Genomic DNA, 11044 nt, shown 5'->3' with positions numbered 1-11044 from the left:
TATGTTGCACATACAGCTGTGGGGCCAGCGGCAGCCACTACTCGATGGAGCCCACCCAGGCGATGATGCCCCACCCCATTCCCGTTTACATTGCCGAAACTTTTGTGGTGATTTTGTTCTACTCTACTTTGTATTACCTTACAAGGATTAAATACTTTAAAACAATAAAATCTAATAGGCATTAGGTCAAATGAAAATAAAAGGTTCTTAGTTTATCACAATTATTTGCATAAATATAAAGTACGGAAATATTTGAAACTATGTGTGTATAACAAAAAAATTTGATAGACATTTAGTTTATCTGGAACATTCGAATAAATATGAAGTACGGAAATATTTGAAACTATGATTTGTACACATTTGATAGTCAATTAGGTCAACCAAAAATAAAAAGTCTTAGTTTATGTGGAACATTCGGATAAATATGAAGTACGGAAATATTTTTAAATATGATTTTTTATACATATTTCTTGCCTTTTTTATAACTACGAAAACATTGTAATAACAACAAAAATAATGATTTAAAGAATATTTCCATCTTCGATGCTCATGGCTGACTTTCTCCCTGTTTGCTTTTTTTTTTTTTTTTCCGCGCAATGTTGCCGCCTTTCTCACGACTAGGCGCCAACTGCATTTTCATTAAATGTTTGCTGTAGCCGCTAATTAAAATGAATCCACGCAGACAGGCGGGCAGAAAGGGAAAACCCAAAGGTAAATGGGGATGGGAGTCTGTTCCATTAGCTGCGGCTCCTATTTTGTAATGGATCGGGGGCTATCTTTGTGGCCAATGAAATCGCTGGCAAAATAATTTTCCATCAATACTTGGCTGTTCCACATTGCCCTTGGCATTAGCTTTGTTTCACTTTGCTACACTTTTTTATTCCAATTCACATTTGCCGCATTCAATTTGCCTAAGTTGCCATTCGGATTTCGAGGGGAATTACACGGGCAGCAGCTGCCGAAAAAAGCGAAATCGAATTCAATACAAAATGCAAATGAGGCACAGGGAACCGCAAACGAAAAATGGCATGGGAAATGCGACGCCACCGAAATCATAAAAATCAAATTTGAAATTGATAGGGAGAAATCAAAGGGAGGATGTTTAACTCAATTTGAAATAGAAACCGAATACAGAACAAAGTCATCCCCTAATTGAGATGAGCTCCTCTGCATGTCAGAGATCCCCTCTTTCTTGACAACCACTTCCTGGTAATTATTGAAAACAGTTTGCCCACCAACAATGCTGATCTATGACACTTTTCCCACTGTTTTTTTTTTCGGGTAAAAAACTTCTCAATGCCCTAAGCCGCTTAGCCCGATGATAATGAGGGGAAAAGCAAATTGACTCTAGATAAAACTGCCAAGGCCCAAGGCCAGAAACGCTAGCCAGAAACAAAAAAGGGTATCTAACCCCAGTTAAAGAGCATCGCAATTTCCGGTTGCCCCCGGGGTCAAAGACAGAGATAGCAACAGAGCGAGACAGATTGACAGAAAGAGATGGAAAGGGGGACCATCCAGTCAGCATTCAAATATTTGCCATCACCAAATGACATCTGTTTGTCGTTGGCTTTTGTTTTGAAGGCCAGCCAAAAGTTCGTGTAGTCAAAGGTCAGTGCTTGGCAAACGAAGACAGTACGATTCCCCACTTTGGGGTTGTTAATCATGCACGCTTAAATACCTTGGTAAATGTGAAGAACAATAATAATGATAATATAAGTTGTATTGTTCTGTTAAGGAAAGTTGTGAGTTGAGTTATTATATGATAGTCCCAGTCTTTGAAATATTGTTGTGCAATTATGTTCCCCCAAGAAATAGCACCTAAATAATGGAGGTATAACTATAAATTCAACACTTAATACTACCTGTACTGTGTAGTTCCATTTCAAAAGGGGACGAGCCCGTTTGTTAAAGTAGAAAAATGGCTTAGCTGTAATTCAACATTCGAGTCCTTTTATTTTTACAAATTTTGCACTTACGTTTTTTAATCAATCGGTATAATGAGTGCTTTGTATGTAAAATTCAGCAAAACATGCAGCATTATGACGACCTTATGTGAACTCGAGGTTGCATTACAAAGTCAATTGATAGTCAGCGTAGCGAAGAATTTGCATAAATCTCACGGTTCAGGTGCCACGCCCCCCTCCATTTTAGAGGTAGAGTTAGAAAGTTAAAAGGTGTTCGAAGATAAAATGGAGATGGGGAGATGGAGATTTAAAAGGAGGTATTTTTAACGAGTGCCCAAGTTCCCAAGAAGCTGCAATAGTTTTCAATGGAAATTGCAGCGGCTGAAAATGTAAATAGCTAACAAGAAAATACAATAAAACCAAGTCTGATCTGACTTGGCTTCGGGACCCGACTTCTCGATTCCCCAAAAAAATACCAGAAGACCCAATGACATAGTTTGCATACTCAGAGAAGCAGGAAGCGTTTGCGGGAAAACCCATGAGCACGGGGCATTCTCAGGGGGAGAGGGGGCCCATTAAAGCGGCATTCGCAGCGTGTTGAAAGGCGTTGAAGCTGCAATTAGCCTAGGAGATTTTCCAGTGGGTAAGGAAAACTAGTCGCCGGGTAGCAGGTAGCGTGTGGAGCCCAGAAATAGAAATGCGGCTTTCTTGGGGAAAACAGCGAAGGAGAAAGGAAGCTGCTGGAAGTAGTGAGCGCTTCAGTTTATGTCGTCTTCCAGCCGAAAGTATACTCCTCCGGTTTTTATGACCCTGACATAAGGGGTTAGCAGCTCCCAATCGGGTAGAAAAATGCGATAACTTCTTAATGATTTTTGGGAAGCCTAGGAAATTTTTCGTTATATCATAAGCCATTAAAATATGATGTGGATTTTAAAAAAGTTTTTTTGCAAAGCACTTCACTTTAAATTTTTAAAGATCGGGCAGAGATTTATTGCTTTTTTTAGTATGGGTAAAACAGTTATTTTGAGTAAAGCCCCTGTCCAAAATGCAAAGCGCGATATAAATTTTGGTTTTTTTGTTTGAAAATACTTCAAAAGAAGCTAGGGGCTTCGAATTTTCGTCCAATTTTTCTCTCTAAAAAGGGAATATTTTTCTCAAAATATTTTATAAATTCATTTAAAAAACATAGCTTGTTGTTTCATTTTAAAATTTCTAATAAAAACACACTGGTCCACTCACCTCAAAGATTTTAAACTGAATTTTGGTTACTTTCACTGCTCTTTTCTTTGAAAGTTTTTAAAAGGTCCCAGCAAGATAATATAGAGCACTTTGATCAATCTATAAATTTGGTACACTCAAGATTGATTAACTGGGCTGAGAACTAAATGGCGATCACATTCTAACTTTCTATCAAGACATTAGATTGCTTCCATTGAAATCAAACACCAACAACAAGGCATTTTCCGGAATTTCCAGCAGCTACAGCGGCAATCTTTGGTATTTCACACAAGCCATTAATGTTGTAGATCCTACATTCTCCATCTCCATCTACAATAAACAATATAACACGCTGGCCACTAGAAATGCGTTTGTGAGGCGCTGAAGGAGGTGGGTCCTTTGTGTGTTTATGTGTGTGCTGGCCATTAACAACTGAACCAATTCCAGATCATGGCCGGCCTAACGATGCCAACGTGCGCCTTGTTAGTCAAAGCTTATTTTCGAGAATATTCTCGACATATTTCTATAATCACCGGGGCGCAGACGTGCCAAAGCTGCGGCAATTGAAAGGCTTCAAGCCAAATACTCATAGTTGGCCTGCCAGCTCCTCCTCCCACCTAATTAAGTGCATCAACAAATGGCGGCCGAGATTAGAAGACTGACGTGGGCGTAGCCACAAAACTCGATCCGCACGAGACGGGGGATCCCGGTACGGAGAACCAAAACCAAATCCCAACGGGCATTGTCTAACTAATTGGATTAAAGTTGATGCCTGACCTGACACAATGGACCTCTCGGCGAGCTGCTGAGTCCGGTTCTCAGGTAGGATCCCTCGCATCGCCAACAGGATACAAAGGAACAAAGGTCGAAAATATATGCATTATGTACTGCGGCACTGAAACTCGTTCGGTCTCGCTTTTGTATCTCGGCCGGCAATCAATGTAAACAGCCAAACCCACAAATAACAATGCCATTTCGGCCAAGTCATTTTCATTTTACGCGTTTCTGTACCTTTCGGGTTACCATTTTGTACATTTACGATGATTTCATGTCGACGATAACAGAACAAAACGCTCGAGTGTTTGCGGAAAGGTCGAATATTTTCCTAATCGTTTCAAGTGCATTTAAAATGAAATTAAATTAATGTTAAATGGAGGCTGGGAATTGTTTACTATCGGAGTGGTTTTGTTAAGTGGCGGAGATGTTACCCTCTTGAAATATTTTTTATTTGTAAGGCTCACTAATTACAGAAAAAGATTTTAGTCAAGCAAGTTTCCGGCAAACCACACCGCAGCGTGTTAAAACAAAATTAAGTTATATTTTTTATACATCAGACCTGAGTTTGAATATAGTTTTTATAATTTCTCGTTCTAACGTTTTTTGGATCTTTTTTTATATAGAAAACACTTTTTTGAGCCAATTTAATACTTTTTCCCAGTTTTTTAAGGTTATTTAAAGCTAAAATAAACCGAAATACCAACAAAAAAATACACATGGAAATATGCTGACAAGTCTTTTTTAATTTTTTGTTTGTTGATGAGGTTGATGAGGAATAAAGAGCTTCAGGAGCACCAGCTGAAGAGGAACTTCGAGGTCTGGTTGTGATTTTTTTTAAATTTCGGGTCTGCCGCAACAGCATTTTGCTCAACTTAATTGTGTGAAAAACTTTTCATACGCTCGACATGAACAAACTTGAATGGCGGCAAACTGTTTTTTCTCATTTTCCTCTGCAGTGTACGACAGCTCAAGAAAATGAAAGTAAAAATTATTTAATGCCATGAGAACTTTGGGAAGAACAAAACAAAGTTTACCAAAACAAGGGAGTGAAAAACACACGAATAACGCTAAACGGAAATTGAAAGAAATTGACATAACAAAGTTAGTAAAAAAATTAAAAAAGAAGTTTAAAAAAAAATAAATAAATTGAATTTTCAAGGCGTTCTTTAATACACAAGTTTATGACCAAGATTGCAGCAGGCCAATGGATAAAATGCAACATATTGAATTATTTTAAAGTTGATGTACTTAAACTCATTTCAAAATTATGCAAAACAAACTGAGAGAAAAAACAGACTAACAAACTTTGACAATATAATTTTCTTAGGTAAAAGTGAGGTACGAAGAGGGACAATATTAAAAAATGTGTGGCAATGAGACTTACCTATGAGACAACGAAATGATGATGATGAAAACTTGCTCTGCATTCATACGGATAAAAAATAAACAAAAAACCCTGGCACACACTCATACGTGAAAGGAATTGTTCTTGAATAGGGACTCAGTGTGGCGAACGAAGGAAAAAGGAGGTTAAAATGCAACGCAAACAAAAACTTCAACCTGCGTTTTAGACAAGACGCGAAAAATGTGTGTGCTCAAGTGCTAGCAGGGCATAAAAAAGATGATCGGGAGGGACAAAAAATCCATCATTCGAGTGGCAACAAAGCTTGTTGTCACTGACACCACAAACAATAAGGCTTCTTGGTTCAAATCGCGTGCACCTTATCTTGCGAGCGCGCGGTTTTGTAGAGTCTCGTGAACGATTTTAATTGGAACCAGCTTTAAAGTCGCCTTTTTTTGGGCCAGCTATGCTCGCCATTTCTCCCTAATCACTAACTAAACAATTAATCAACCAAAAAACCAAAGTTTCACCGAGACGAAGGAATGTTTGAAAATTCGTCGCCCAAGTAAGTGACATTTTCGAAATGCACGTCAACGCTACAAGAGAGCAAAAACGGCAGCAGGCAACTTCATCGCCCGTTGATTAATGAGCTGTGATGCTAGGAGACCCACCAGTGGGAAATGGAAAACTAGAAGGAAAATAGCGCGGGGGCAGTGCAAGAAAAGCCATAACCAAAGCAGTGAGTTAAGCAGTTTTAAAAAGGGAAGTGTCAGCTGAAGGATTTGTTACTGGTGACTGGGGAAATGAGCGGCTTGATTACGTGAGCTCAGCTGAACTGGGAAATTACAGAAAATAGGGGGAAGCACATCCAAAATACTTGCTAAAGGGAGCTTGTAACAGAAAAAAAAGAATATCGAGTTCTATGAAGCTTGTCAAAAGACTTATAGCTTGTGAGACGTGACTTAAAATATTACATAGCAAACAACTTCTTTAACATTTTCGGGAAATCTTGACAAGCATTCAGAGCTACACAGACATCACTCACACATCAGATATCACCCTTCAATCCAATGGTAACCTAATCAAGTTGGGAAGCTCAGTTTCCCCAATGTGGCGTGTCGACGGCGGGATGGAGTTTGCCCCTAATTTATGGTCCTATATGAAATTAAGCTGCTCCCGACAGAATTTCAAATTAAAATGATAACAGAACACCAGAAAACTAAAGCAGGGAAATATTTTTCCACTCTGGGGCAGCAAATTGCATAAATCAAGTTACAAATCAACTCGCAATCACAACTGCAGTCACAGTCACTGAATTAAAATCACTTGTGAAACAACATTTCGTCTCGATTTTCCATTCCCTCTACGAATGCCAATTCGATATGAACTGAAATTAAATTTTGATAGATATTTTCAAGCAGAATTTTTCCGCGTGGTTTTTCCCCTCGACCTCGTGCCACGCCCACCGCAACCCATTCGGGCAAAGCTTTTCGAACAAATCGCGGCAGTTGAACACACTTTTTGGGAGAATGTTCTATGTTTTGCAGATATTTTACTACGCTTTTTCGTGGCTGCATGAGATTGAAATGTAATCAAAAATTGCGAAATCTGCAAGGCTGAACTGCGGGGTTTTTTTGCACGCTTTCCCATTTTTTTGTTACGACCGCATATTATGCCTCATTGCACTGAAGGTTTAAGAGGCTTAAAGGCTTTAAAGTGCACTTTAAAATGACAAGCAAGAGGTGCATACTTTAAATTAAAGCATATTATAGAGGTTTTCGTAAGAAAAGTCAACAAAAACCACTCTTAACTGTGTGAAAAAGCTGACTACGTGGACATTCACAGTCATATTTCCTAACATGTTGAGATTGATTAAGTGAATTTATAAGCTACCATCATTCGAAGATTAACGTTTTTCGCAGGCAACACATGTAGAGGTTAATTTGAGTCACTGTTTTGAGATTTCCCCAGCAAATGGTCTAGGAATTAATTAAGGCAAACTCAATCAAGCCAAGAACACGCATAGCCACGCGGGGAGACAGCACACAGTGGACGAAGAGGTGCGGAAGTCCCATTTTTTGGACCCAAAAAGCGAGAACAGCTGCATACTAACAAGCCGCCATGAGGACTCGTGTGTGTGCCTTCAGCCTCACCTGCTAATGCCCCCCTTTCCCAGCCTGCTGATCCCTTGGTCAGACACGTGCCACGCCTACAATCCGGGGCTGGGAAAAGCTGTCAGGATGACGTCGGTACGAGCATTATGACGGCATTTGCACATCAGCTTTAGTCCCGACTCGGTCAACATTCGAGGATTAGCAGGAGCACCGAGGGCCAAGGGATGGGAACACGCACTCAAAACTCGACAGCCACAAGCTTATAAGCCGCAGTAAATATAAGCCATACATCCAGGGCTAGACTCTTGTAGGACTGATTCTGTAACTCGCCAAATTATACTTTCTAAATGATATTTTTAATAACGAATAATTACATTTTACTATAAAGCGATAGCAGTCTTTGTCTCTAAGAACAACAAACAAGTACCAAAATACAACAAAAATTCAGGTTACGTTTACAACCAATATAACAATTACGATTACGGTTACGGTTCAAATTTTTGTATTTCGGTTGCGGTATCGGTACCGCAACCAATAAATGTTGCGGTTGCCGGTACTGTACCTGTTTAAATAAAACAACATATTATATTTTTGTAATAACGCAAAAATTAATGATAACGTTTTAGCAACTTCAAATATACGCTTCATATAACGCTTAACCGACTTACCTTTTTCGAACTAAGTACACTAAATTAAATTTTGGACTTTGTAGAACGCTTATAATTTTCGGTAGGGATTTTTTTTCGGTCTCATCATTTTTAACATTTTTTTATACTTCTTTATTTTTGTATTGATATGTATTGTGCTAAAATCTTTTAAAAGGAAACCATATTAATATGTTGAGACGTTAGCAAAACCGGTCCGAAATGTTTCGGTATCGGTTACGATTATTGAACTGGAATATATATATTTCTGTTACGGTTTACGGTTTCGGTTAGGCAAAAAACAAATTTATCGGATCCGGTTTTGATTATGTTATATCCGTTAAGGATAACGCTTACGGAACCGGTTGGATACCCCAATCAATTTACATACTTCTTTATGTATTAATTTCTTCAATAATGTCATATATGTGAGTGCAACAGTATTATAAAGAATAAAAACATCTACAAACTAAATCTCATCTAAACCAAGTAGAAGCAGTTTAAGGAATGACATCTTTTTTGGGAAAAACTTAAGGGCCACTGTTTATCGCACTGGACTAGCTGGATTGACCCCACTCAAACCAAACATTCCTGTGGAAGCTTTAAAATGTTTGTCCGGCTATGCAAATAAATCCAAGTCGTGGCAAAAACTCAATTTCGGACGGCTAGTTCAGCATCTGCTTCTCCGGCATGGAAACCCCCTTTCTCCCGTTTTACCCCGCTTTTATGGGTATGAACATATGGCGACAAACAGCGGCCACCGTTTTCTACTTGTGCCTGCAAGCACGCAGAGAAAGGCCAACAGAAGAGAGCGCGACCCAACACCAAGCATCCAAGGACAAAGGACGAGTGCCGAAGCACGAAGGACGAAAGCTGCTGAATGTATGGCAGTTTGGCATGGAAGTGGAAGCGCAGCAGCACAACAACAAAAAAAAATATTTTGAAAAGCAAGTCGAAAAAAGAGATACGCTTGAATTAAATTGAATATCATTTTAAATAAATTACTTATAACTTACTCAAAAACAAATGTATCTACGTGGGATAGAGAAAATATGTAAATATTATTTGTAAATATTTTACTAAAGTAAACAAATTACCAAAACAAAATGCCCATACCTTGAACTAAAACACTTATTAAATTAAGAAAACCTTAACTTTGTACGGTAGGCGAGTAAGGTGGAACAGTCAATTTGATCAAATATGTTGTACTTTTTAAGTATAGAAGTTATAAGTTTAGTTTCTACGTAAAATAGTAATCATTGTTCAAGCATTTTCAATATTTATTCAATTAAATCACATTCGCATTTCGAACTTATACCTATAAGGGTGCTTATGTCGATATTCAAGCATAACAAACTATCATTGGCATTTTTAAAAATTAAAATGTTTTTAAAAATAAATGCCTTAAGCATTTAAGAATGAAACGATAAATGCTTATCCTTATCGAAACAGGTGTTGATATTAACAAGTTTAAGCAGTTAATTACTTATTGTCCTTGACAGACACCCCTTAAAATGTTTGGTCGAGGGCCAAAAATACTTCTTTGGTCCAGTATCTAGCCGAATTCAATCCCCTTGATAAAGTCATCATACCCTTGTCCTACAAGACCACAAAAAATAACGCACGCTACGTGAGTAAGCTGCGATTCTGAATTTCTAAGAGTAAGGGGCGCAAATGCTACGAAAAAATAGGACGAATTTCCCAGCTAGGAAATCTCACCCCCCATTTTGGGCTGCTGGGGGAGTATTTGCCTGAAATTCGTTTTTCTGCACGCTGCACACGCTTTTCTGCATTGGGATAGGTCCCGGAATCAGAAAAAAGGGATGGCAGTTCCGACTTTTGGGGTGGTCTGTCTGGTGGCACGCTCTAAATGGATTTCGCTTGTCCCGGTCTCGAATTTCGTCCGTGGCTTATTTTTCTGCGACGCCAAAAATGGGAAATGTGTTCATTTGCATGTGCCACATGTGTCCCGGAGCTGTGTGTGCAAAAAGTGCAATAAGCCGCTTCGCAAAACTGGTGTTAATTCGCAAAATCAATTGTCAAATCAATGGCAAATAAATTTAATTCTCTTAACGCCACAGCTGATAAAGAAGAACCGTCCGATGAATCAGAAGCACATAAAATACGACCTGTCACGTCCCATTACAATATATGTATATATTTGATTCAAGGTGTTTGGGCGCAGACAGAAGCCAACTACGTGGCCTGCAAGTGCACGCAGTGCACTGTTAAATTAGGGGTATAAATTCATCATTAAAGTGAACCTTCAATGTGCACTGATAAAAAAATGGAATAGTAAAAATAGTTAAAATTTTATGTTACTTATTAAAATTAATTTTGAAATCATAATAAATACAATGCTTATTAAATAAGACGATTTAATGTTAAAAACATAAATTAATGTGGAAAATATTAGATTTTAAATAGTTCCTATTTGAATTTTATTTGAGTTAAATATTTAAACCAAATCCGAAAATAGTCAAATAAAATATGAAAACTTTTTTTAATATTGACTGAAAATCAAAGGAAAAATAGTTCAACTGAGAATAAAATCAAAAGTAAAATAGTTCACAAAAAAAGCAGACATAATGAAAAGTATTTACATATATCAAATAAATTACAATTCGACTTAAATTGTTTTGATTCCACTTGCAAAATATGAAATATTTGGGAGCAAATACAAATTAAAATTAAATGGTTAGCATTTTGTTATATAATTTAATTAATTCCCCTTTTTAGTGAGCCATTCAAAGAAGCAATAGACAAAAAAATCTTTAATCAGCAGCATTTTTTCCAGTGTAGACGGGCTAAATAACAGCGAGAGACCGGAAAACCGGACGGATATTTCTGGTCTGGTCAAATTTCTGGTCAGTCGCATAGTGTTGGCAGAATTTGCGGTCACTTGATGGATAGTCTATGCACATTGGTTCTGTCCCCTGCCACCCGCCACAAAAGTGCCCGAAATGAACGATGGCAGTATAGGGTTAAGTGGGCGAGTGAGCGAGGAAGGGGCGCAAATGGCCGCAAGTTCGTCAACATGGGCAA

At 38.2% G+C, this 11044-nt stretch overlaps 1 protein-coding gene across 1 annotated transcript in view; it reads right to left on the bottom strand.

Moving 5' to 3' along the window:
- LOC108150707 (probable serine/threonine-protein kinase MARK-A) overlaps window positions 1-11044 on the bottom strand; it is a 72569-nt gene that overhangs the window by 45821 nt on the left and 15704 nt on the right. The gene's annotated exons all lie outside the window — the stretch shown is intronic.

Source organism: Drosophila elegans, unplaced genomic scaffold (genome assembly GCF_018152505.1).
Source record: "Drosophila elegans isolate 14027-0461.03 unplaced genomic scaffold, ASM1815250v1 contig_397, whole genome shotgun sequence".
NCBI lineage: Eukaryota > Metazoa > Arthropoda > Insecta > Diptera > Drosophilidae > Drosophila > Drosophila elegans.
Note: the sequence above shows the minus strand (reverse complement) of the source record. Positions and strands in the feature narration are given on the sequence as shown.